The 27,883-nt window shown below is 44.7% G+C and overlaps 1 pseudogene; it reads left to right on the top strand.

Annotated features, from left to right (window-relative positions):
• Window positions 1–176: 176 nt before the first annotated feature.
• Window positions 177–26,744, top strand: LOC141258337 (glutamate-rich WD repeat-containing protein 1-like; annotated as a pseudogene).
• The last annotated feature ends 1,139 nt before the right edge of the window (window positions 26,745–27,883 follow it).

Genomic DNA, 27,883 nt, shown 5'->3' with positions numbered 1-27,883 from the left:
GAGGAGCCACCGACAACAGCGCTGCATTGCCGCACACTGCGCAGAGACTGTCTCCCAGCACAGCATTACCAATGCCAGCCACTGGCCAATCAGAGGTCAGCAGCTGACATGACGTCACTGCCATGTGCAGATATCAGCTGCTGGCCTCTGATTGGCCAGTGGCTGGCATTGGTAATGCTGTCCTGGGAGACAGTCTCTGTGCAGTGCTCGGCAATGCAGCTCTGCTGTCAGCGGCTCCTCCTGGACCAGGTTGGGATCGTCAATGGGTCTGACTCTGTGGTGCCTGCGGGCCACATCTGCAGGAAGGACGCCGAGGGAACGGAGGACAGGTGAGAATCATCTTTTTTTTCTCTTTTATGTGTGTAAAGAACAGCACAATAGGGGACATGGCCACAAAATGGTGACCTGGATGGGGGACATAGCCACAACATGGGGACATAACCACAGCATAGGGACATTGATGGGGACATAAACACAACATGGGGACCTGGATGGGGGGACATAGCCACAGGATGGGGACATAGCCACAGCATGGGGACATAGATGGGGACACAGCCACAACATGGGGACATCGATGGGGACACAGCCACAACATGGAGGCATTGATGGGAACATAGCCACAGCATGGGGACATTGATGGGAACATAGCCGTAACATGGGGACCTGGATGGGGACATAGCCACAACATGGGGACATTGATGGGGACATAGCCACAACATGGGGACCTGGATGGGGATATAGCCACAATATGGGGACATTGATGGGGACATAGCTGCAACATGGGGACATTGATGGGGACATAGCCACAACATGGGGACATTGATGGGGACATAGCCACAACATGGGGACAATGATGGGGACATAGCCACAACATGGGGACAATGATGGGGACATAGCCACAACATGGGGACATTGATGGGGACATAGCCACAACATGGGGACAATGATGGGGACATAGCCACAACATGGGGAGCAGGATGGTGACATATCTATAATATGGTGACATATCTACAATATGGGGACCTAGATGGGGGCATATCTACAATATGGAGACATATCTACAATATAGGGACATACCTACAATATGGGGACATAGCCACAATATAGGGACCTGGATGGTGACATGCCCCCATCCAGGTCCCCATATTGTAGATATGTCACCATCCAGGTCCCTATATTGTGGCTATGTCCCCATATTGTAGGTATGTTCCCATCCAGGTCCCCATATTGTAGGTATGTCCCTATATTGTAGATATGCCCCCATCCAGGTCCCCATATTGTAGATATATCTACAATATGGGGACTTATCTACAATATGGGGACCTGGATGGAGACATAGCCACAACATGGGGACCTGGATGGGGACATAGCCACCATATGGTGACATAGTCACAAGATGGGGACCTGGATGGGGACATAGCCACAATATGGGGACATAGCCACAAGATGGGGACCTTGATGGGGACATAGCCACAAGATGAGGACCTGGATGGGACATAGCCACAATATGGGGACCTGGATGGGGACATAGCCACAATATAGGGACCTGGATGAGGGACATTACTACAAAATGAGAACATTACTCCATGATGGGGACCAGGATGGGGCATTACTCCAAGATGGGGACCAGTATGAGCACATTACTACAAGATGGGACCATTACTCCATGATGGAGACCAGGATAGGCACTTTACTACAAGATGGGGACCAGGATGGGGCACATTACTACAAGATGGGGCACATTACTACAAGATGGGGACCAGTATGAGCACATTACTACGAGATGGGACCATTACTCCATGGTGGAGACCAGGATGGGCACTTTACAACAAGATGGGGACCAGGATGGGGCACATTACTACAAGATGGGGACCAGGATGGGGCACATTACTACAAGATGGGGACTAGGATGGGGCACATTACTGCAAGATGTTTGCCAGAATTACTGTATGGTGCTAATTGTAAGGCAATATTAATGTATGTGGCCAATTGGGGGAAACAAAATTGTAAAGTTAAAAAAAAATAAATAAATAAAGCATGAAAAATATTTTGGCACTAAAAATGCTGTGTATACAAAAAAATGGTATCACTAAAAATGTCACTTTGACCTGCAAAGAATGCGGCCCCCCAAATTAAAAATTTTTCCATGTGCGGCCCATATATCCAGCCGAGTTTGAGACCTCTGATCTAGATTATAACTATAGTGTAAACGCTCCATAAACAGATTTAGGCTATGTTCCCATGGATGAGTGTTTTTTGAGTTTTTGATATTGGAGATTTTTGTAGCATTTCTGCACCTATTAGCTAGACTAGGTTACTTGCAGTTTTACATGCCTTTTTGACTCTCTATTTTTTGTCTGTTTGTGATGTGTCATGTTTTAAATAAAGCTGCATTGTTTTTAATATTTACTGGAATTTGGCAAAACTTTATTGATAAAGTCATGTGTGGATTACATGAGTTTTAGTTCTTTTCTGCACTTACGGATTTTCTGCATCTAATTCAATTCTATTGTGAAAATCCACACCTAAAGTCAGTGTACTCACAAGAGAAATTGACATTTTGTGGATTTCAAAAACGCACCAAAGGTCAGTTAAAAAAAACACAGTGGGCGTGAGATTTCTATAAATTCTATCAACTTTTCTGGAACTGTAAGGCCAAGTTCACACATTGAGGATTTTCGTGGATTTGCACTGCACATTTCGCAGCACAAGTCCACAGCAATTTACAGTGTAAGGCCATGGTCCCACTATCAGTATTTGGTCAGTATTTGGTCAGTAATTTTTCTCAGGACAGGGAGACAAAATCAGGTGAGGAACAATCAGAGAAAAGGTATAATAGAAACAAGTCACCAATTCTGCATTTATCACCCACTCCTGGTTTTGGCTCCTACTCCTACTTTGGCTCCTGAGAAAAAATGCTGACCAAATACTGACCCAATACTGATATTGGGGCCGTGCCGTATGTGAAAAACTGGTACTGGTATGAAGCAGAGCCTGAGGCTGTAGTCATGTGTAAGGGCCTCATCTATTACACTCCGGCATATTAATACAAATTGAGAGTTGTGTATGTGGCAATATTGTGATTCCTTGGAGTCATAGCTCTCCAGGCAGGGCTCTGAAGTCTGAGTCGGTGCCCATTTTGGTTGAAATAAAATGGACCCCAAATCCTAAAATATATAATAAATTGGGTTCATTAGTTCAAGACGTTATGTGCGATAAATGTTTTCATAAGAATTTGGGAAGTTATGAAATGTCCTATAAATATCTGTTGTGTTCCTGATCTAAGGATCTAGGTTTTAGTTGAGATAAATCTGTGCTTCACTTTATGTACACGCTCAGTAGTGAAGGTCCTCCTACCAGGGCTGTGGAGTCTGAGTCATGGAGTCGGTATAAAATGACCCGACTCCTAGAATATATAATACATTGGGTTCAGTAGTACAGCGCAGGATGTGCTGTAAATGTTTTCATAAGAATTTGGGAAAGTTATGAAATGTCCTATAAATGTCTGTTCTATTCCTGATCTAAGGATCTCGGCTTTTAGTTGAGATAAATCTGTGCTTCACTTTACGTACATGCTCAGTAGTGAAGCCGGGCGGTGGAGTCGGAGTTAGAGTCGAAAATCAGGCAAATTGAGGAGTCGGAGTTGGTGGTTTGGCGTACCTACTCCACGGCCCTGTCTCCAACTTCCAGTCTGTTGCACATTGTGCTGTATCTCTCCATCCGAATCTCACAATAATATAATTAACCTCATTTTGCAAACAAAGTCTTTTATGCACAATTATGCTTGTATACAGTGAGTAACAGGAAATACATTTGCCGCTTTCTTCTCTACAGTAAACCAGCTACTTTCCACGAGTTGCAGACAGCAACTTATTCTCTTCAACAGAGGTTAGAGACAAATAGGGGGAAAGAAGATATATGATACTACACGGGTCCAGGTGTGTCACTATGGTTCCTATACTTCCACACTACTTCGCTTCTTCCTCAGGGCCACTATTAGAACCGATACCCTATTGTCATTGTCCACAGCCGGGCACCACTTTTTCCTCTAAGGTCCCCATTCTGCTGGCCAACACCGTTTCCATACCTTTCTCAAACTTGCCTTGCAGGAGATCCCCCACTTGAGGCCTTTTGAACAGCTATCTATCCATCTTGAGCCTGGTATATCCCACACCACACTGAACTTTACTTTCCCTTTTACTTCCTTCACATCTCTTTCATCCCCCTGATACTTCTTCCTCTGAGGGTCGGCTCTACAGTTAACCTTGGTTGAACCTAACACAAACTGTGGCCATAGGGATAAAAACATTTTGCAATAAAACGAATGATGTCTTCAGGGGGAAACACAACAGCTGGTTCACCTTTTACAGGTGTCATCAGTGTTTTCCCATCAGTGTGTGTCATCAGTGTGTCCGTTTTTACCATCAGTGTGTCATCCGTGTGTCCGTTTTTACCTTCAGTGTGTCATCAGTGTTTTTCCGGTATGAATAAAGAAAAAAATAAATTACAAAGTGTCAGGAACGACACCGGCAGGATTATACAATATCCCACCGCTGCCAACAATTTGTCAGGGATTCGAACACACGATCCCGATTACTCACTACATAGTTATCGGCAAGCGAGCAGTGAGCGTATGGTGGACATACCTCGAATTCCAACGCATGGAATATGTGTATATGCCCCCGTACGATCACCGCCAGCTTCACGATAACCCAATTAACATTATTCGCGCCACCACCAATCAGTTTTAAAATATTCAAATACAATACAGGCCTGATTGGACGCCTGCTTTCTGGTAGCGTATATGACTTCAGGGGAGGAACAATTACAGAACAGAAGAAACAGAACCATTAAATTTTATACTTAATCCAAAGGAAGGCAGTGTTTATGAAAAATATAGAAAAGATTTTACAAAGGGGGACAAAACAATACAGCATATACAGTTACACAAAATAAAAAGGAATTAATAGAAGAAACTTACCAGACTGACCGCAGAGAAGATTCAGTTTAGCTGGAGGGGGGGCACTCCAATGGACCGTTATGATGAACGTGACCCCTGCTTACACAAATATGTATCCCCCAGCATGAGCATAGATCAATATTCGGCTTGATCTTTTATGCCAAAGGGGGGACCTGCCCACACACTCCCCTGTGATGACCTCACGTGTGCTGGTCTCTGCCCTTCATGGTTTTTATTAAATCTCTAATTTTTGCGATAACTCCTCGCTAGTTGATCCCAGAAGTTAGCAAGTGATGCCATCTTTTTTATTGCGATTTTACCTTTATTTTGAGACCCCACATGACATGACTACTGTCCGTTATTTTTGTGTTCTTGCGTTACAGCTCACCGGGAGGTCTCACACATACGGAAAGATGTGCATATTGTTCCTTAGTTAACCCTGCCACTAAAAATATGTGTCCCATCACAATCGGAATTATAGAACGTCCGATATTGCAAATATCATGTCGGTGCCTACTAGTCTGTGGGATTTCTGGTGATTAAAGGAGTGTGCAAATGAGAATGACCCAGCTATTGTACGGAGTGTGATAGTTTCCCTTTGAAGCCTTAACTAGATGTTTCCTGTCCCTTTCAGTCTCTGGCTCATATGTTCAAAGGTGTCTATTTGTTACCCATGCCTCTTCGTCTGGTATGGTAACTAGCCTGGATAATTGAGTTTGCTACTTCTTGTGTGTACTTCCATTTGCATAGAAACAGCTCCTTAGATTTCTAATTCTTGTACATTGCAAATGGTATAGGGGAGGGGGAAGAGTGAGCGGGATTTCAGAGGAAGAAAGAGATTTTTAATATTTTCTATGACACTCATATAATGCTTCCTACAGAATAAAGGACCCCATATATTGCTCTGTACATAATAATAAGGCTCATATAATGCTTCCAATAAAATAATAGACCCCGTATAATGCTCCATACAGAATAATGGACCCCATATATTGCTTTATATAGATAAAGGACCCCATATAATGCTCCATATACAATAATAGACCCCATGTATTGCTCCATACATAATAATGGGCCCCATATATTACTCCATACAGAATAATCGACCCCATACATTGCTTCATACATAATAATGGACCCCATATAACGCTCCGTACAGAATAATGGACCCCATATATTGCTCCATCCAGAATAATGGACCCCATATATTGCTTCATACATAATAATGGACTTCATATAATGCTCCATACAGAATAATGGACCACATATAATGCTCCATACAGAATAATGGAGCCTATATGATGCTCCATACAGAATAATGTACCGCATATAATGGTCTATACAGAATAATGTACACCATATAATGCTCCATACAGAATAATGGACCCCATATAATGCTCCATACCTAAAAAATGAACCCCACATAATGCTTTATACAGAATAATGGACCCCTAATAATGCTCCATACTGAATAATCAACCCCATATATTGCTTCATATAGAATAAGGGACCCCATATCATGCTCAATACATAATGTACCCCATATATTGCTCCATACAAAATAACGGACCCCATATAATGCTCCATATACAATAATAGACCCCATATAAAGCTCCATGCAGAATAATTTACCCCATATTCTGCTCCATGCAGAATAATGTACCACATGTAATGCTCCATACAGAATAATGGACCTCATATAATGTTCCATACAGAATAATGAACCTCATATATTGATTCATGCAGAATAATGGTCTCCATAAAATGCTCCATACAGAATAATGGGCCCCATATAATGCTCCATAGAGAATAATGGACCCTATATAATGCTCCATAGAGAATAATGGACCCCATATAATGCTCCATAGAGAATAATGGACCCCATATAATGCTCCATAAAGAATAATGCACCCCATATATTGTTCTATACTGAATAATGAACCCCATATAATGTTCTATACACAATAATGGGCCTCATATAATGCACCATACAGAATAATGGACCCCATATAATGCTCCATAAAGAATAATGGACCCCATATAATGCTGCATACAGAGTAATGGGTCCCATATAATGCTCTATGCCAAGGATGGGGAATAGTGATGAGCGAGCACTAAAATGATCGGGTGCTCGTTGCTCTGGTCGAGCAAATCGTAATGCTTGAGTGCTCGACACGAGCAACGAGCCCAATGTAAGTCAATGAGAAACTCAAGCGGGTGCAGAACTTCTCCTATATAATTATACGCTGTATAGCGTCAGATCTTCACACACATGTTAGGTCTGTCTCACACTGTGACCCATTTAGGACATGGAGATCATACAGCATTGAAAGGATTGTTAAGAAAAGGCCATTCCAAAATTTGGGGGAGATTCACAAGGAGTGGGCTGCTGCTGGAGTCATTGCTTCAAGAGCCACCACACACAGACGTATCCAGGACATTGGCTACAAGTGTCGCATTCCTTGTGTCAAGCCACTCATGACCAAAGGACAACGCCAGAAGCGTCTTACCTGGGCCAAGGAGAAAAACACCTGGGCTGTTGTTCAGTGGTCCAATGTGTTGTTTTCAGATGAAAGTAAATTTTGCATTTCATTTGGAAATCAAGGTCCCAGAGTCTGGAGGAAGAGTGGAAAGGCACACAATCCAAACTGCTTGAGGTCTAGTGTGAAGTTTCCACAATCAGTGATGGTTTGGGGAGCCATGTCATCTGCTGGTGTAGGTCCACTGTGTTTTATCAAGACCAAAGTCAGCGCAGCCATCTACCAGGAAATTTTAGAGCACTTCATGCTTCCCTCTGCCGACAAGCTTTTTGGAGATGAAAATTTCACTCCCCAGCAGGACTTGGCCCCTGTCCACACTGCCAAAAGTACCAATACCTGGATTAAAAACAGCAGTATCACTGTGCTTGATTGGCCAGCAAACTCTCCTGGCCTTAACCACATAGAGAATCTATGGGGTATTGTCAAGAGGAAGATGAGAGACACCAGACCCAACAATGCAGACGAGCTGAAGGCTGCTATCAAAGCAACCTGGGCTTCCTTAACACCTCAGCAGTGCCACTGGCTGATCGCCTCCAGGCCACGCCGCATTGATGCAGTAATTGATGCAAAAGGAGCCCCGACCAAGTATTGAGTGCATTTACTGAACATACATTCCAGTAGGCCAACATTTCGGATTTTAAAAACATTTTTCAAGCTGTTGTTATAAAGTATTCTAATTTACTGAGATAATGACTTTTGTGTTTTCATTGGCTGTAAGCCATAATAATCAACAGTAACAGAAATAAACTCTTGAAATAGATCACTCTGTTTGTAATGACTCTATATAATACACTGCTCAAAAAAATAAAGGGAACACTTAAACAGAATATAACTCCAAGTAAATCAAATTTCTCTGAAATCAAACAGTCCACTTAGGAAGCAACACTGATTGACAATCAATTTCACATGCTGTTGTGCAAATGGAATATACAATAGATGGAAATTATTGGCAATTATCAAGACACCCTCAATAAAGGAGTGGTTCTGTAAGTGGGGACCACAGACCACATCTCAGTACCAATGCTTTCTGGCTGATGTTTTGGTTGAATGTTGGTTGTGCTTTCACACTCGTGGTAGCATGAGATTGACTCTACAACCCACAGAAGTTGCTCAGGTAGTGCAGCTCATCCAGGAAGGCACATCAATGCGAGCTGTGGCAAGAAGGTTTGCGGTGTCTGTCAGCGTAGTGTCCAGAGGCTGGAGGCACTACCAGGAGACAGGCCAGTACACCAGGAGATGTGGAGGGTACCGTAGGAGGGCAACAACCCAGCAGCAGGACCGCTACCTCCACCTTTGTGCAAGGAGGAACAGGAGGAGCACTGCCAGAGCCCTGCAAAATGACCTCCAGCAGGCCACAAATGTGCATGTGTCTGCACAAACAGTTAGAAACTGACTCCATGAGGGTGGTATGTGGGCCCGACGTCCACAGATGGGGGTTCTGCTCACAGCCCAACACCGTGCAGGACGCTTGGCATTTGCCACAGAACACCAGGATTGGCAAAGTCGCCACTGGCACCCTTTACTCTTCACAGATGAAAGCAGGTTCACACTGAGCACATGTGACAGACGTGACAGAGTCTGGAGACGCCGTGGAGAGCGATCTGCTGCCTGCAACATCCTTCAGCATGACCGGTTTGGCAGTGGGTCAGTAATGGTGTGGGGTGGCATTTCTTTGGAGGGCCGCACAGCCCTCCATGTGCTCGCCAGAGGTAGTCTGACTGCCATTAGGTACCGAGCTGAGATCCTCAGACCCCTTGTGAGACCATATGCTGGTGCGGTTGGGCCTGGGTTCCTCCTAATGCAGGACAATGCCAGACCTCATGTGGCTGGAGTGTGTCTGCAGTTCCTGCAAGATGAAGGCATTGAAGCTATGGACTGGCCCGCTTGTTCCCCAGACTTGATTCCGATTGAGCACATCTGGGACATCATGTCTCGCTCCATCCACCAACGTAACGTTGCACCACAGACTGTCCAGGAGTTGGCGGATGCTTTAGTCCAGGTCTGGGAGGAGATCCCACAGGAGACCATCCGCAACCTCATCAGGAGCATGCCCAGGCGTTGTAGGGAGGTCATACAGGCACGTGGAGGCCACACTCAATACTGAGCCTCATTTTGACTTCTTTTAAGGACATTACATCAAAGTTGGATCAGCCTGTAGTGTGTTTTTCCACTTTAATTTTGGGGGTGACTCCAAATCCAGGCCTCCATTGGTTAATAAATTTGATTTCCATTGATGATTTTTGTGTGATTTTGTTGTCAGCACATTCAACTTTGTACAGAACAAAGTATTCAATGAGAATATTTCATTCATTCAGATCTAGGATGTGTTGTTTGAGTGTTCCCTTTATTTTTTTGAGCAGTGTATATGAGTTTTACTTTTTGTATTGAAGAACTGAAGTAAATTAACTGTTAGAATATGATCAAATTTAGTGAGAAGCACTTGTATAGTTAATAAAGATATAAAACCATATACAAACCTAAAACTGTGCAAAGACAATACAAATACACCTCTTAAAAGGGAATTCCAGTTCTGTTCAGTTCATCACAGAACCAGGGACAAACCGAGAAGATGGCTTCTGTGAGCGCAGAGAACTGCAGTCTTTATTGCTTGCTTAGTCAATACTTTGGCAGCCAGGGGTCTTCATTTTTAGGGCAGGAGTAAAGTATAGATTGTTGGGTGTGACAAACATTACAGGATTCTTCAGCCCCAAGAGATCTCATCGATATTAGTGGGATCCTCTGACCATTGAACGAGTGTAGAGGCCATGATAACTACAGGGATTGTTTTCTAGTAATAATTTACTGCTGCGCTCTTGTGTTGTTCAGGATACTAGTGATGAAGATGCACAACTTGCAGCGGACCAGCAAAGAGAAGGGCGAGTCCAATTCTGAAAGCAGCGAAAGTGAAGATGAAGAGGAGGAAGAAGAATGGAAGCCACAGTTAGAGTTGGCTATGGTTCCACACTATGGAGGGTTTAACAGAATTTGGGTATGTACATTTCCTTTTGCATTCATTTTTTTTTTTTTTTTAGCATGAGCTTACTTTAAAGGGGTGGTCCAGAATTAGAAAAATAGGGTTCTTTGCCTCCAGGCACAGCGCCACTCCTGTCCAGAAGCCGTGTGTAGTATTGTAACTCTGCTTCACTCATTTCAGTAGAGCTGAGCTGCAATACTAGATGAAAGGCAATGTTTTTCTAATACTGGACAATCCCTTTAAGAAAATGTCAAGAAAAAAGGTCTTGTCTGACTGCGACATCTCTATAACCTTTTTACGGCCTGCAAGATTTTTCACTCCTTCAGGCTAAGTTCCTATAATGAGCGTTTGGTGCGTTTTTTCCACTGCATATTTTTTGTGCTCAAACGCAGCGTATTACAGTTCCAGTAAAATATATGGAATTTCTATAAATCTTCTGCCCACTGTCAATCTCAACACGTCAATTTCTTCTGCAGTAAATGTTTTTATTTGCGGGTTTTCCCCATAGACTTGACTGACATGAGAAACTTCTGCAGATTAAAATGCCTATATATTTTTATTGCATTTTCGTAGAGGAAATGCAGTAAAAAAAAGAAGCATTTAATCCACCCATGACTATCGAAACCAGGTTACTGAGCAAGCGGGAAGTTTTGAAAAGAAAAGTACCATGGTTTTATTTAAAACATGACATACAAAAAAATAAAGACCAAAACCACAGCTAGAATACAAAAAGCACTCAAATACTCAGTTACACTAGTTGTGATATTACCACTGGATTTCTCGACTAAATCCAAAGAAATGAGATGGAGCACATGTTAATATAAGGGCATTGTGTAGGAGCATGTTCACACTGTGGCCGTTAGATAACAGAACCTAGGATAAAAACTAATGAGCAAATACCTTGCAGTAAATAAATAGTAATAGAACATGTAAATAATATTGGGGACTTAGTTGACACCATTTTGATCAAAAAAGAAGTGTAAAAGCCACCCCACTACGACAAGGTGTACCCTATGAGGATGGTCCTATTTCTAGTATTAAACCTCCCTATGTGCCAGCCGGCCTCAATAGACGGGGCAGAGCGGAACCCAGGCCTGGCTGTTTTGCACGTGACTGGGGAAAGCTTTTTGTTTTTATCCTAGGCTGTGTTTGTTAATGGCCACAGTGTGAATGTGTACCTACACGTTGCACTGATACTAACGTGTGTTCCGGCTCACTTCTTTTGCTTTGCTTTAGTTTTTTGTACTTTATACATACAGGGTAGTGGCACCCATCCAGGCAGATGTAAAACAGTCAGGTCTGGGTCATACTCTGCCCTGTCTATTAAGGCTTGCTGGCAGATAGAGAGGTTTAATTCTAGAGATAGGACCATCCTGATTGGGTTCACATTGTCGCGGTGGGATGGTTTTTATGCTTTTTGAACAAAGTAGTGTGAACCAAGTCCCCTATGTTATTTTACATAAACTGTTATTATTTGCTTACCACAAGGTATTTGCTCATTTTGTTTTCATCCTAGGTTTTGGATTTTTGGAATAATCTGTTTGATGTTTCCAAAATTATAAAATCACGATAGATCCTTTGTATTCTGGAGATTTTTTTTTCTGTTTGGTACATGAAAGGTTATTTTCAGAGCTTGCTATAGGAGAACACATAATATTATTCACACTGTGTAATCAGTCATCAAACAAGTTGCACTACGGAACAGAACTTGGATCTGGCGATGACACCAGTACTTTTGATATGTTCTCAGGTCTCTACACTTATAGACCCTCCAGTGGCCGCTGTTTGGTCCGAAAAAGGTCAAGTATAAATCTATGATTTCCAAAAGCAACTGGCAGCAGTGTCTGACTCACAGATGTTAGTGGTGTTTCTAACAGAATGTGACATGCAGAAGTAGTGCTGTTGTGCTTCAGAAGCATCCAGCAACTAGAGGGGTTAACACAGTCACAGGAGACAGGGAGTGTTTTAGCAGAGCCCCAGAGGGATTGTGGGGAACTTGTTATTGTAGTCTGGCTGAAGCCAAAGAGAAAGGTGGTGCGTTATCTGGATCTGGTAGAAGGCAACTGAACAGGATTCAGATCAGGAGAGAAACTAAACACAGGTCAGATAAACTCCCTGAACTAACAGTGCAGAGTATTATTGGGCAGGAAGATAAGGATTGGAATGAATTGTGTCACAGGGATCATCTCCCTCATCAAACTCCCCCTTCCCCCTCCATCTCCATGCAGGATAAAGAATGCTGTGTACTATTGTGTCCTTGTGAAGGAAAAGCCTGTGGTTGTGTATGCATAGAAGTGTGCAAGAGATCTAATCTATGCTGAATTATACTACTGAAGAGACTGTAATACTGTGCCTTGTGAAGAAACTACTGTATTGTTACTGGAGCCGGTTGCTCAAGAAATTCAGACTGTACTGTAATGAAGATTGTTGCTGTACTATCCCTGAATTGCACTGGCCGTGCTTCAGATTAAATTCCACTGTTAAATTGTTGAAAAAGACTCTTTTCAGATGTGTCTGGTCAGCAATTGAATCTATCGTGTGCCTGAAAGAAGCTGAGTAACAGTTCCCCCAGGATTTCAAAGAATTCATGAAACCCGTCTCGCCTTATCTGAACCTAGCGGCGTGCATGTAACAAGAAGAACAAGCTAAGATCAAACCCATCTTTTCTTTCTCTGGTCATATGACTGAGGGATTTGCCAGTCTCCAAAGATAACAGGTAAGAGATGGACGTACATATAAATGAGCCCGTACCTGACGTATCCGTTACAGTAACCAAACATTGACTCTGGGCTCTTAATTTTTTCTGCTGTTTTAACACTTCTTGTGCTTTTCTTCTCCAGGCTGATTGATTACTGGTGATTGTAACAAGAACATTCATTTGTGGAACCCTAAAGAAGGAGGGTCCTGGCATGTGGACCAAAGGCCATTCACTGGTCACACAAAGTCTGTGGAGGACCTGCAGTAGTCACCAACCAAAGTCACAGTAAATAGACATCCGCAATTACTGCTCTGGGTCTGACTTGTTAGTACAATCTATAACTATAGGTATGAATTTAATACTGGAATGAAAATTGTATTCCAATTATAGCTTCATATTTCTCAAAAAATGAATTTTCAATTGTGGTAACACACAGACCTGTAACCCAGGCAGTGATGGTGCAATATATCCCTCAACATCTCAAGTCAGCGAGACTTCTGATATGAAAGGAAGAATACTTTCCATCCTGTAGATCTGGTCACACTCAGCTCTGCTTATCAACTAATTAACCTCACATTGAGATATCTCAGGATTTAAAGGGATTCTCCACTGCTTATAAACGATCTAAAATGGGCCCATGCTGTTGCTAAACTAAGCAAAAGAAAACTACCAATTCTTGCTTCTCCTCCATACCCCTGCCAGGGTGCTACACGGTCTCCTGATGTTCTCTTCTAGAAGGAATAAGTGAAGTCAGGTGACCACTACAGTCAGTCAGCGTCTTGGCTAGAAGATACAGTTTCCTAGCCAATCACCTAACCCTCCGATGGAAAAGGAAGTCAAGTGACCGCCAGATGACACTGGTAAAGCTATTGATGAGCTGCGGAGGTCCGGCAGGTGAAGTTTTGTGTCTGTAGAATCGTCATTAGCACATTTTGAAGTGTTTACTAGTAGCAGACAAGTCCTTTAACATTGAGCTATTCTTCCTTGAAATATCCATATAGCAGTTTTCTCATTTGTGTAGCGGTGTCTTGTACAGCAGTAAAGGGGCCCCTGCTGCCCACAGAATTGGATAAGGAGAAAGTCTCATTTTGTTTTCCTTAATTGATACATGTAAGAAATCTAAAATGACAATCACAGGTGAATATTTTCGGTTCCTAATGATAATGTACTTAACAGGTTTTGATTCTTGCTCGGTCAATGCTTCGATTTGTTTTTGGGACATCAGAGCTGCTCCTAACAAGGTGTGCATGCTGACGGCCAGCCCGGCCCACGAGAGCGACGTCAACGTGATCAGCTGGAACCAACATCAGCCTTTTATTGTCAGCGGCGGAGATGATGGTGTCCTCAAGATTTGGGACTTGCGGCAGTTTCAGGTCAGTCTCTGGCAGTAGACATTTGGCTTATTACATCATATATATATGTATAGTAAGTGAATATGAATGCTGTATACTCATGGCTGACATTCAGTAAGGGTGCGTTCACACTGTGCTGATAGCATAGCACTCAGTGGCTCGTGCTATCTACATCGGCAGAGCAGTGATGTACGATGTTGATGTGATGTCACCACTGCAGCCAAAACAGAGACTGGAACACTGGCGGAGAGGCGAGTACCATCCGCCTTTATTTTACATGCAAATGTTTTGTGTCCACGCCGCTGAAAGTGGAAAACACACAAGTATATGCTGGGAGTTTTTTGAGATACGATATATTTTCAGCTGGCACACATTGTAGTGTGTACTGGGTCTTATGATTATGTGACCCTTTGTCTTTAGCTGATGAGCTAAGACAATTCTTTGAGAGCTCTTAGCTAGAGATGAGCGTTGTTCTACTCGAACTGTTCGCCAATCTCAAATTCGAGCTGTTTTGGGCGGTGTTCGAGCCGGTCGGCGAACACGAACAATTTGAGAAAAATTCGGCTGTTCGAGGTTATGTTCGATAACTGTTCGTGCACCAAAATCATAACTGGATTTTTTCTCAGTAATGATGAAAATTAATGTTAATACGCAGTTTGAGTGTACAGCGGGACGGGGGGAGGGGCAGGGGATGGATCTCTGCAGGAACAATGAAGATCTCCATTTTTTTTTCTCTTTCCCGCATTTGCAGTGGGGAGGTGCAATCTGTCAGCCTATCAGCAGCGCACACACGGAGCGAAGTGCTTTTTTTCACACAAGCAAGGGCATGTGTGATTGGCAGTGTATGTCACATGTCCTTGCCCTATAAGACCAAGCCATTTTCCCCGTCGCCACCATTTTCTCACTGCTGCAGCTGCGTGTTAGACGGCACCGCTGTTGCTGTGTGCGCTATACCTTGTTAATTTCAAGCCAATTTTCGCACAAATATACAGATAGCTTGGGAGTAGGGAATAGTTGTGATTGCAGTCCTTTTAAGGACTAGGTTACAGCATTTCCTACGACTTTTATCAGGCAGGTCTGTGCTCTTAAATAGATAGATTGTGGGAGTAAAGACTAATTGTAATTGGAGTCCTTTTCAGGACTAGGTTACATCAGTTCCTATCAGTTTTTGCCAGGCAGGTCTGTGCCAGTGCTGTGCAAGTTTTTTTCACAGCATTTGGCTGAATCTAGCAAAGCTAATCCTTTTTGGCCTATTGCAGAGTGTGTTAGTCAGTGGAGTAGCCTATCTGTGTTGCAAGATATACCACCTGTGTATAGAATACCAATTTTTTTACTGCACCTAGTGAAGTAAAATCTTTTGGGCATAGCATCATTCTATTAGTCCATCTATACTGACCTCCATCAGGTTGCAAACTGAATATAATTTTTTTCTGCATCTAGCTCTGAAAAAATATTTGGGCTTCTAGCAGTGTGTGGGACTTGGTCTATTAGTCCATCTATACTGACCTCCATCAGGTTGCAAATTAAAAATAATTTGTTTCTTCATTTAGCTCTGAAAAAATATTTGGGCTTCTAGCAGTGTGTGGGACTTGTTCTATTAGTCCTTCTATACTGACCTCCAGCAGGTTGCAAATTGAATATAATTTTTTTCTGCATCTAGCTCTGAAAAAATATTTGGGCTTCTAGCGGTGTGTGGGACTTGGTCTATTAGTCCATCTATACTGACCTCCATCAGGTTGCAAATTAAAAATAATTTTTTTCTGCATCTAGCTCTGAAAAAATATTTGGGCTTCTAGCAGTGTGTGGGACTTGGTCTATTAGTCCATCTATACTGACCTCCATCAGGTTGCAAATTAAAAATAATTTTTTTCTTCATTTATCTCTGAAAAAATATTTGGGCTTCTAGCAGCGTGTGGGACTTGTTCTATTAGTCCATCTATACTGACCTCCATCAGGTTGCAAATTAAAAATAATTTTTTTCTGCATCTAGCTCTGAAAAAATATTTGGGCTTCTAGCAGTGTGTGGGACTTGGTCTATTAGTCCATCTATACTGACCTCCATCAGGTTGCAAATTAAAAATAATTTTTTTCTTCATTTAGCTCTGAAAAAATATTTGGGCTTCTAGCAGTGTGTGGGACTTGTTCTATTAGTCCTTCTATACTGACCTCCAGCAGGTTGCAAATTGAATATAATTTTTTTCTGCATCTAGCTCTGAAAAAATATTTGGGCTTCTAGCGGTGTGTGGGACTTGGTCTATTAGTCCATCTATACTGACCTCCATCAGGTTGCAAATTAAAAATAATTTTTTTCTGCATCTAGCTCTGAAAAAATATTTGGGCTTCTAGCGGTGTGTGGGACTTGGTCTATTAGTCCATCTATACTGACCTCCATCAGGTTGCAAATTAAAAATAATTTTTTTCTTCATTTAGCTCTGAAAAAATATTTGGGCTTCTAGCAGTGTGTGGGACTTGTTCTATTAGTCCTTCTATACTGACCTCCAGCAGGTTGCAAATTGAATATAATTTTTTTCTGCATCTAGCTCTGAAAAAATATTTGGGCTTCTAGCGGTGTGTGGGACTTGGTCTATTAGTCCATCTATACTGACCTCCATCAGGTTGCAAATTAAAAATAATTTTTTTCTGCATCTAGCTCTGAAAAAATATTTGGGCTTCTAGCGGTGTGTGGGACTTGGTCTATTAGTCCATCTATACTGACCTCCATCAGGTTGCAAATTAAAAATAATTTTTTTCTGCATCTAGCTCTGAAAAAATATTTGGGCTTCTAGCAGTGTGTGGGACTTGGTCTATTAGTCCATCTATACTGACCTCCATCAGGTTGCAAATTGAATAAAAAAATTTTCTGCATCTAGCTCTGAAAAAATATTTGGGCTTCTAGCGGTGTGTGGGACTTGGTCTATTAGTCCATCTATACTGACCTCCATCAGGTTGCAAATTAAAAATAATTTTTTTCTGCATCTAACCCAGCCAATAGTTTTGGCCTAATACCACAGTTTGGCCACTCAGCTCTGCTCGGTTACCATCCATTGTTTTTTTGTGCAAACAACTCCAGAGTTGTGAATTAGTTAACCACCAAAATGAGTGGAAAAAGGCCTGCTGCTGGTGGAAAGGGGAATAGGCGTGTTGGGAAGGGGAAAAAAGGTTGTGTCCGTGGGGTAGGTGCAGAAGAAAGACCATCTTCCAGCCAAACTAAAATGTCTACTTCTTTTAGCGGACAATGTGATAAGATCCCTTTCTTACGGCCACGCCAATCGCTACAAATTCCAGATGAGGCACAAAAACAGCAGGTGCTTCAACGGATATCAAGTGCTCCTTTAAGTGGGCTCTCCTCCACATCAACTTCAACATCACAAATACTCCAGTCCTCAAAGGTGTCACCCAAATCGCACTTGCTTCCTCACAGCTCCCAAATCTCCAGCTGCCCGTCTGAGTATGAGGTAGAACAGATGGTTGAGTCTGCAGAGCTGTTTACTCATACTATAGCCTGGGAATCAGAGGTCGACTCCAGCGCTTCTGTGAATCCAGACGAGGAAATGATCTGCACTGATGCCCAGAATCTTTATGAGTCGGATCCAGGACCAGACGCAGAAGGTTCTGACCATAATGTAGACCCTCATTCCCAAACTGTAACTCCTGTTGGTGGAGACAATGAGGAAGACGATGATGAGACTCAAATACCTGATTGGAGCGACAACTTTAGTTTTTTGTCAGGGCAGGAACAGGTTGGCTCTGAGGACGACGGGTGTGATAACGCACAGGGTGATGATGATGAGGTCGGAGATCCCACTTACTGTCAACCCACAGTCAGCCAAGAGATGAGGTCAGCAGAGGAGGTGGAGGAAGATGCTAGTGACGACGAGGTCAGGTTGCGCCTTCCTGGACAGAGACGTAGTACTGGAAGCACGTCAACAACTGCATCCTCAAACACAACTCTGCCTCTCACCACAAGTCGTGGTGGCTCTTCAGGTCGCATGGGTGCTAAGCCTTGCATAGCCTGGGCATTTTTTCAGATCGATAAAGATGACCCAACTCGTGTTATCTGTAACATTTGTCAGCAAAAGCTAAGTAGAGGCCAAAAAATACATAGTTTGAGTACTTCATGCATGAACCGGCACATGGACATGAAGCATAAGTTGCAGTGGGAAGCTCAGTGTGCTACAATGCGGTCTAGCCGGCCGGGCCAACCACCGTCTGCCATATCTTGTGCATCCGCGGCCTCTTCATCCTCTGTGACTGGGGGGACAGCAGTCACACCTGTTTTGGGGCGCAGACCTGCCACCTCTTTACCCGCAACAGCCAGCGTGATTGGCAGGTCATCATTTTCTTTGGAGGTGGTAACACCAGCTGGTCTTGAGCGCTGTCCGACATCGATAGCACCACCTTTGGATCAAGGCAACCTAACATGTCCGCCTGCATCTTCCTCACAGACCGGCAGTTTGCCGGGGACACCCTTATCAACCCCGTCTAAGCACAATAGCCAGCCCTCGGTCCCTCAGATGTGGACAAGTAAAAGACCATTTCCTCCTAGCCATGAGAAAGCTAAGAGGTTGAATTTCACCATCTGCAAGCTCTTGGCTACAGAAATGCTGCCTTTCCGCCTGGTGGACACAGAGGATTTTCGAGACCTTATGTCCGTCGCAGTGCCCCAGTACCAGATGCCCAGTCGGCACTACTTCTCAAAGAAAGGTGTGCCTGCGCTCCACCAGCATGTCGCACACAACATCACCGCTTCTTTGAGAAACTCTGTGTGTGACAGGGTGCATTTCACCACAGACACTTGGACGAGTAGGCATGGACAGGGGCGTTACATGTCGCTGACTGGGCACTGGTTAACTATGGTGACAGCAGGACAAGGGGCTGCTGTCCAAGTCTTGCCGTCCCCACGAGTTGTGCGTCAATCCTCTTTATGTCATTTTTCCTCCACTGCTTCTGCCTCCTCAACCTCCTCTCGGTCTTCCACCTGCACCCAAAGCCTGTCTGGTCATGCCACAAGCTTTCTAACTGCGCAGAAGGGATCCTGCACACCTCCTTACTATGCTGGCAGTAGGGCTCAACGTCATCAGGCGGTTTTTACATTGAAATGTCGGGGAAATGTGAGTCACACAGCTGAGGAGTTGTGGTCAGCTCTGGAGAACCAATTTCATGAATGGTTGTCTCCACTGGACCTGAAACCAGGGAAGGCCGTGTGCGACAATGCTGCAAACCTGGGTGCGGCCCTTCGCCGGGGCAATGTCACACACGTGCCTTGTATGGCTCACGTGTTGAACCTGGTTGTCCAGCAATTTTTAGCCCACTATCCCAGACTAGATGGCCTTCTGCAGAGGGCACGGTCGCTGTGTGCTCACTTCCGCCGTTCGCATCCCGCAGCTCAGCGACTTACATCTCTACAGAAGTCGTTGGGCCTGCCACTTCACCGGCTAAAATGCGATGTGCCTACCCGGTGGAATTCAACTCTGCACATGTTGCAGCGACTGTGGCAGCACCGACAAGCCCTGGTGCAATACGTTCTGACGTATAGCCTGGGCCAACGAGATTCAGAGGTGGGGCAAATCACGCTGGAGGAGTGGTCTCAGATCAGGGACCTATGCACCCTTCTGCACAGTTTTGAAATGGCGACGAAGATGTTTAGTGCTGACGATGCCATTATCAGCATGACTATTCCGGTGATTTACATGCTGGAGCACATGTTAAACAGAATTCGGAGTCAGGTGGTGGCACAAGAGGAGGTGGAGGAAGTAGAGGAGGAGGAGTTGTATGCGGAAGGGCTAACATCTGCAAGGTCCAGACGGTCGGCAGCACCAAGGCGGCAGGCATGTGAGGGTGGGGGAGATGGTTTTACCAGGGCGCATGGTAGCAGCCAAACTAGTGAGGAAGGTGCAGGAGCCCAGGAAGAAGTGGAGGACGAACTGATGGAAGACTCATCAGATGAGGGAGACCTTGATCACATTTATGTTGTGCGAGGTTGGGAGGAGAGGACAGAGGAAGGAAGCATGATTGTTACCTCGCCACCAACACAACAGGGACTTGGTGCTCCTGGATGCGCAACACACATGAGTGCCTTCTTGCTGCACTACCTGCAACATGACCCTCGAATTGTGAGAATTAGAAATAATCCTGACTACTGGGTTGCCACACTGTTAGATCCCCGGTACAAAAGTAAATTTGCAGAAATTATTCCTGCCATAGAAAGGGATGCACGCATGCAGGAGTATCAGCAGAGACTGTTGCAGAATCTTACATGTGCTTTTCCACAAAATACCAGTGGTGCACGTAGTGAATCTCACAGTTCCAACTTGCCAACCGTGGGACCGTCAAGTGTTCAGCACTCAAACCGTAACAGAACCACAGTATCTGCTGGTAACATCAATTTTGCGTAATCATTTCACCACTTTTTTAGCCCATCCTTTGCAAGGCCACAGGAGACAAGAAGTCTGACACATAGTCAACGCCTAGAGACGATGGTACAGGAGTATCTCCAAGTAAACATTGAAGCCACGACTGTGTCACTGGACCCTTGCTCTTTTTGGGCTTCCAATCTGGATAAATGGCCGGAGCTAGCCACTTACGCCTTGGAGATCTTGTCATGCCCCGCAGCCAGCGTTCTGTCTGAACGTGTGTTCAGCGCTGCTGGTGGTGTGCTGACAGATAAGCGCACGCGGCTCTCCACTGATAATGTAGACAGACTCACGTTCATAAAGATGAACAAATCATGGATCCGAAACGACTTTTCTACCCCTGTGTCATCCTGGGGAGAGTAAAAGCTTGATGATTGGTTAAAATCACCCTACCAACCGTTTTAAGCTTTCAAATTACTAATCATGTTTATCTGTATCTTGACTGGAAAATAATTTGGGCTTTGTAGCAGTGTGCAGCACTGATCCTATTAGGCCATCTATAATAAGCTTCACCAGATTTAAAATTAAAAATAATTTTTAGCTGCATCTAGCCCGGAAAATAATTTTGGGGCTCCGAGATGCGCAAGACACATAAGTGCCTTCTTGCTGCACTACCTGCAGCATGACCCTCATATTGTCAGAATTCGAAGTAATCATGACTACTGGGTTGCCACACTCTTAGATCCCCCAAACTTTTCGATCAACCTTTTCATTTTAATAAAGACCAAAAAAATGGTCATTTTTGAAATTATAAGCATTAGCAGGTTGTTAGAAACTGAAATCAAACAGTTTTCAACTCAAAACTTTATTCTAGGTGATGTTACATTTTCACATAGGACCCCTTGTTCGAAAGGAGCTTCTGAACTCTCTCGTCCATTGAATTTGTCAGGTTTTGGATGGTTTCTGCTTCAATTGTTTTGCATGAGGACAGAATACCCTCCCAGAGCTGTTGCTTAGATGTGAACTGCCTCCCGCCATCATAGACACTCCTTTTAATGATGCTCCAAAGGTTCTGAATGGGGTAGAGGTCAGGGGAGCATGGGGGTCACACCATAAGTTTGTCCCCTTTTATGCCCATATCAGCCAGAGATGCAGATGTTTTATGTGCAGCATGAGATGGTGCATTATCATGCAGAAAAATGATCTTGCTGTGAAATACACGGTTCTTCTTCTTGAACCATGGCAGGAAGTGCTGTTTGAGAAAATCCACATACATTATGGAGTTCATCTTTAGCGCCTTCAGGGATCCTAAAGGGGCCGACAATCTCTCTCCCCATGATTCCAGCCCAAAACATTACTCCACCTCCTCCTTGTTGGCGCTGTAGCCGTGTTTGCGTGGGGTGTCCATCAACCAGCCATCCTCCACTCCATTCATCTGGACCATCGAGCGCTGCACGGCACTCATCCGTGAACAAAACAGTTTTGAAATCAGTCTTCATGTAATGTTTGGCCCACTGGAGCCGTTTCTGCTTGTGTGAAGTGGATAGAGGAGGTCGACAGGATGGCGTATGCACAGCTGCAAACCTCTGAAGGACCCTGCATCTTGTTGTTCGGGGGACGTTGGAGGCACAAGCAGCTTCAAAAACTTGTCTGCTGCTATGACAAGGCTTTTTTGCCGCTGCTCTTTCAACCTGACGTAATTGCCTGTAGGAAAGAGTCCTCAATTTGCCCTTATCAGCACGCACACGTGTGTACTGTGAATCAGCTACATACTTCTTGATTGCCAAGACACTTCATCCTGATCATCGCACAATGTTGATTGTAGTCATGCCTTGACCTAAACACTCCACAATTTGTTGCTTCTCAGCAGCCGACACATCCTTTTTCTTTCCCATTTTGGCAGAAAATGTAGGCTGCTTAATAATGTGAGAGAGCCTTCTTAAGTAGTCTTGCCTTTCATTGGACACACCTGCCAAACTAATTAGCACAGGTGTCTGCAATTGCTTACAGTGATATAAAGAGCCCTGACACACATCACCATCAATGAGTTTAACTGACAAACAAACAAATTCTTCCCTTATCACTCCTAAACACTTTTTGCATAATAATTTGGAACGCGGTGTACATGTGCTTTTCCACAAAACACCAGTGGTTCACGTAGTGAATCTTACAGTTCTAACTTGCCAACCGTGGTCTGTATGGAATTGTTCAATAAAGGGCCCAAAATTAAGATAACATAGATGGGAGAGGTCTCTATGAATAGGAATTCCTAAGTATTTGATACCCTGTGAGGGCCAGGCAAAGGGAAAGTTGGACTGGATGGAATCCTATATGGATTTAGGGAGGGAGACATCGAGGGCCTCAGACTTCGCTGCATTGATTTTAAAATTTTACCATGTAACAAAGTGATCTATTTCAGCCATAACAGCAGGGATGGATATATGTGATTTGAGTGATATATACTAGGACATCATCAGCAAATAGAGAGCACTTGTACTCGGTGCCTCCCACCTCAATCCACCTAATATTGGGGTTATGGCGAATTGATGAGAGCAGGTGCTCGGTCACTAGGATGTATAAGAGAGGGGACAGAGGACATCCCTGCCTTGTCCCATTGGTGATTGTGAAAGGTGATGAAAATGTTCTGACGCACCCCCTGGGCCTTGGGACACCCGGAGCCGGACCCTTTTTGGTGGATGCTGGTGGTTGTAGTCTTCGTGGCGGCGATCCGGTTCCGTGGCTCAGGGCGGTCAAACCAGTGGCGGAACTATTTATGTGGTTTTGATGTTTAAATGTCCGACTACGCCACCCGTGGATTGCGGTCAGAGTGAACCGCCGCTACAGGGCAGACCGCTAAGGCTGGTGTTGTGGGTGCAGCAGAGCGTAGCATAACTCCCCACGGGAGGAGTATAGCCTCAGGGCAGTGTATGCGGAGGATGTGGGTGATGGTGCAGGGCAGCAGCAGTAACGACACGGAGTCAGTGATGCAGTTCAGGGCCTTTACTCACAGTTCTTATTATCCAGACCACGTCTGCAGGTAACGGCTGCCCACGTCGTACTGTGCTCACCAGGTGAGGGGCTCAGACAACTCCCAGATAACTTTGGAGCGCTTCACAGGACCCCCTTTGTGTGTCCTTTGTCTGGCCTTTCTTACCAACACTTCTGTCCGGCTGCCTCGGGCCTCCTCTTGGTAAACTTGGCGCCAGTTTCCCTGACCCTATGTGGTGCCTTCCTAGCGGGTGGAGCGAGGGGCTGCGCCACATAAAATGTCAGAGCCTCCGGTTTCTAGCTGAGGGTCGTTTCCTGCCTCCACTAGTTCGGGGACCGGTCTCCCCCTTTGGCCTGACCCCTCCACGCAGGTGGATTCGGGCGTGCGGTGGCGACTCGTTCCTGGAGCCTTCTCCGCTCCTCTTCCTTCCTTCTCCCTCTTGCAGGCCTGGGCCTCTGTTACTAGGCCCGCCTCCGGAGCAGAGCTCATGCAGAGCCCCTGCTCCCTGCCACTTCTGCTCAGACTTCTCTGCACTGAACTAAGATGGTGCCCACCTTTTATACTCCCTTCTCAATGCACCCAGGAACTGCTTCCTCCCTGCTCCTGCACTGCAGGGTTCCCCTTCCTCAGTGTTCCCTCCCCCCACTCCAGCCAGGGACAGGGACTGTCGTGCCCATCTCAGGGGCATATTGGTCGCCCTGCCCCACGGCAATGTGGTGTAATGCATGCAGGTGTCGGGTCCTGATCCACACTCCATCCTTATCTGAGAGTGAGATATCACACCTCTGGGTGAGGTGCAATACGTCTGTAGCAACCGAGCCCTCGGTGCTACAGTTCCATTTATCTTCAGCCTAGGTGACGTATTGTGATACAGGGCCGTGATTTTGGCTATAAAAGGGTCCCCTAGACCCCTACCCCAAGCTTTTTAAGAGAATCATATATGGCGTGCCAGGAGACTCTATGGAATGCTTTCTCAGCATCCAACGAGAGTATCTACTTACAAATTTTTAACTGCATCTAGCCCAGGAAATACTTTGTGCCTAGTAGCAGTGTCTGCTAGTCAGCGGATTATCCCGGCTGTTAAGCAAGCTACACCACCTGTAGTTTGGACACTTAATTTTTTCAAAGGAAATGCTTCGGGACCACGGGATACTTAGTGAAGAGCATCAGGAGGCACCCCAAGGCATAGGGGCTGGGACTGGCACTAGGATGCCTTGCGGTGGACAGCCGAGCTCGATCCTTATAAAAGCTTTTTAACTGCAGCAGCTTTAGTGGACGCTACTGGAGCTGGAATTACGCGGCTGCTGGCATGAGACTTGCCCTCCAATAGATCCTTGTAAATGGATTTAAAGTGTATTCATTCAAATTAGAGGGACAATTTAAATTAAAAAGCTTAGAGCTGCCTCCACCACAGGGGGGCGCTCTCGACCCACCAGCGGACAGGCACCAGTATTGGGAGAGGGGGGCTGGCCGTCAGGGTTCACCGCGGCTCTGGCACAAACCCGGCGACACGGAGGTGGCACGGGCAGGAGCGGACTGGCCGTCTCGGCTTCTCACTTTTTGGATTTTAGAAGGGCATGACATGCCTATATCTGTGTCTCCCCCTCCTTTTACTCCTCCACCTCTTTTCTTTTCGCATGACTATATGTACTTGTCACTTTTCCATGTGTTAGTTGTGTCTTCTGAGCAGTTTGTCAGCTTTTGGACACCTTTGAAGGTGTTTTCTATGTGTTTCTATGTGTTTTTGTTTGCCTGCCATTGGTTTTAACGGTGTTCGAAGGTGTTCGACGAACAGTTCGACGAACAGTTCGGCGAACACACGGGTGTTCGACGAACCGAACCGAACTCGAACACTACGGGGGTGGCTCAACACTACTCTTAGCATCTCTCATTAGATGGGTAATTTTTGGTTATTACATTCCCACATTGTGCTTTAGAGATTGCAGATCTTTTTGGGGTTGTTGCATGATAATATAATTTTCTTAGAACGAAGCCTGTGTGATGACACAGCTTTTTTTTCACCCTCAGCAATCATTTTTGAGCAGAAGTCTAGTCTAAGCACACATTTCCCCTGCAGCGGCTTACTTGTAGCCAGTATTGATGCTCTCCTGAAGATTTGAAAATTGGGAGCAGCTGTTTGGTCTCTCTGCAGATCCGAACTGAGCTCTCACAGCTGCCAGCAGAGGTAACGTTGCCTCTGCAGCATGGGGTACAGAACGTGGCCTGATTCAGCTGACTTCAGAGCAGTACAAGTAGCTTATGTACCCTACCTAGGTAACTGGCCTCTCTGAGACTGCAGGGTGGCTGGTAACTTTGGCAACGAGCTGTACACTATAAGATTAAAAACATCTGCTTTCTTAAGAAAAGATGATTTTTAATAAGTTAGTTGCAAAGTTGCTTGCTTTTACACTTGAGACAACCCCTTTTTTAATCGGTTTGCTTAATTTTATAAAACAAAAATATTACCAGATTTTGTTTGACTTAAAGCTGCTGTTTCAACCCCCCCCCTCCCCTCTCGCGCAGAAAGGAGTCAGTGTGGCCTGGATTAAGCAGCACACGTCCCCGATCAGCTCTGTTGAGTGGCATCCTGCAGACAGCGGGGTGTTTGCCGCTGCTGGTGCTGATGATCAGATAACTCAGTGGGATCTTTCGGTGGAGAGAGGACAGGATCAGGAGGGCGATACAGAAGATCCTACTCTACAAGCCATCCCACCACAGCTGCTGTTTGTCCACCAAGGCGAAAAGGACATTAAGGAGTTACTGTGGCATCCGCAGTGCCCGGGGGTTCTCATCAGCACAGCTTTGTCTGGCTTCAATGTGTTTCGTACCATCAGTGTGTGAGGCCGTTCACCACCCATCAACATGGACAACCTGTAAAGCAATCAATGGTGTAAATGACACAGCAGCCGGGTACAACCGATCTCTCATCCGTGGGTTTACTGACAATCCACAAATAGCTGTGGCCTTTTTACAATTCTTACAATTAGTTGGGATTTAGCCCGGTGCCCGACATTTATCTATAAAGGCGTCTGCCTTCTGTCCTCTTCCGTGTACTGCTGGATGCTTACAAACACTGTGTGTTTTCATAAAGTCTTCTGGATCAAATATGACCTTTAAAATATATTGTTAAAAGTCTATTTTCTCCTAACTAGCATTCTTCATCAGTCTGACATGCTTGGTAGCATCATGTTCATACAAATCTGCAATGTAGAAGAAAATACTGAAAACCTTAGTGACCCTGCATGTAAATATGGGTAAAAGTATTATGTCCACATGCACTGAATGGGTTGTCCCAAGTTTTTGACAAGTCTACAATTGCTCTTTGTGACTGCCGACTTGTGAATCCTCACATTGTGCACGCTGTGAAGATTCTCCGGTGGAGACAGCGAGACCGAGCAGTGTGACTGCAAGTATTTTTTATTCGGATTATATAGCACCATTAATTCCACAACACTTTACAGACATTATCAAGTATGTGATATGCTACATTCCGACTAATCGTGCACCACCTTGCTCAGTACAAGAGAATTTAGCGAGGCCACGCACGTCTAGTCGGTATGCGCCATAACCAGAGAATCCTCAGTCTTGCCACCTACACTGGAGAATTCAAGGAGGGGGCAGGAGGCAAGCAAAGCTGGGAAGAGGCCCCCCATGACGGGGATTGGCCAGGAGGGTTAAATTGAAAAATAAATGGGGGATCGGGATTGGGTAGGGACACCCATGGGGGAAGGGCACTGGAAGTAGAGGGGGGGGAGCTACTGTATATAAGAGAGAAAGTGCGGGAAAATCGCTATTCCTGCTGGGAAGACATGGAAGAAAGATCCACCCATCCCAAATTTTTTTGGGCTGTTTTGACAGGGAAGTTTTAGTAGCGTGGGAGCAAGTTATATATATATATATACAATACAAACCAAAAGTTTGGACACACCTTCTCATTTAAAGATTTTTCTGGATTTTCATGACTATGAAAATTGTACATTCACACTGAAGGCATCAAAACTATGAATTAACACATGT

This window comes from Phyllobates terribilis, unplaced genomic scaffold (genome assembly GCF_046119375.1).
Source record: "Phyllobates terribilis strain yellow unplaced genomic scaffold, ASM4611937v1 Scaffold_3__8_contigs__length_932513732, whole genome shotgun sequence".
Classification (NCBI taxonomy): Eukaryota; Metazoa; Chordata; class Amphibia; order Anura; family Dendrobatidae; genus Phyllobates; species Phyllobates terribilis.
Note: the sequence above shows the minus strand (reverse complement) of the source record. Positions and strands in the feature narration are given on the sequence as shown.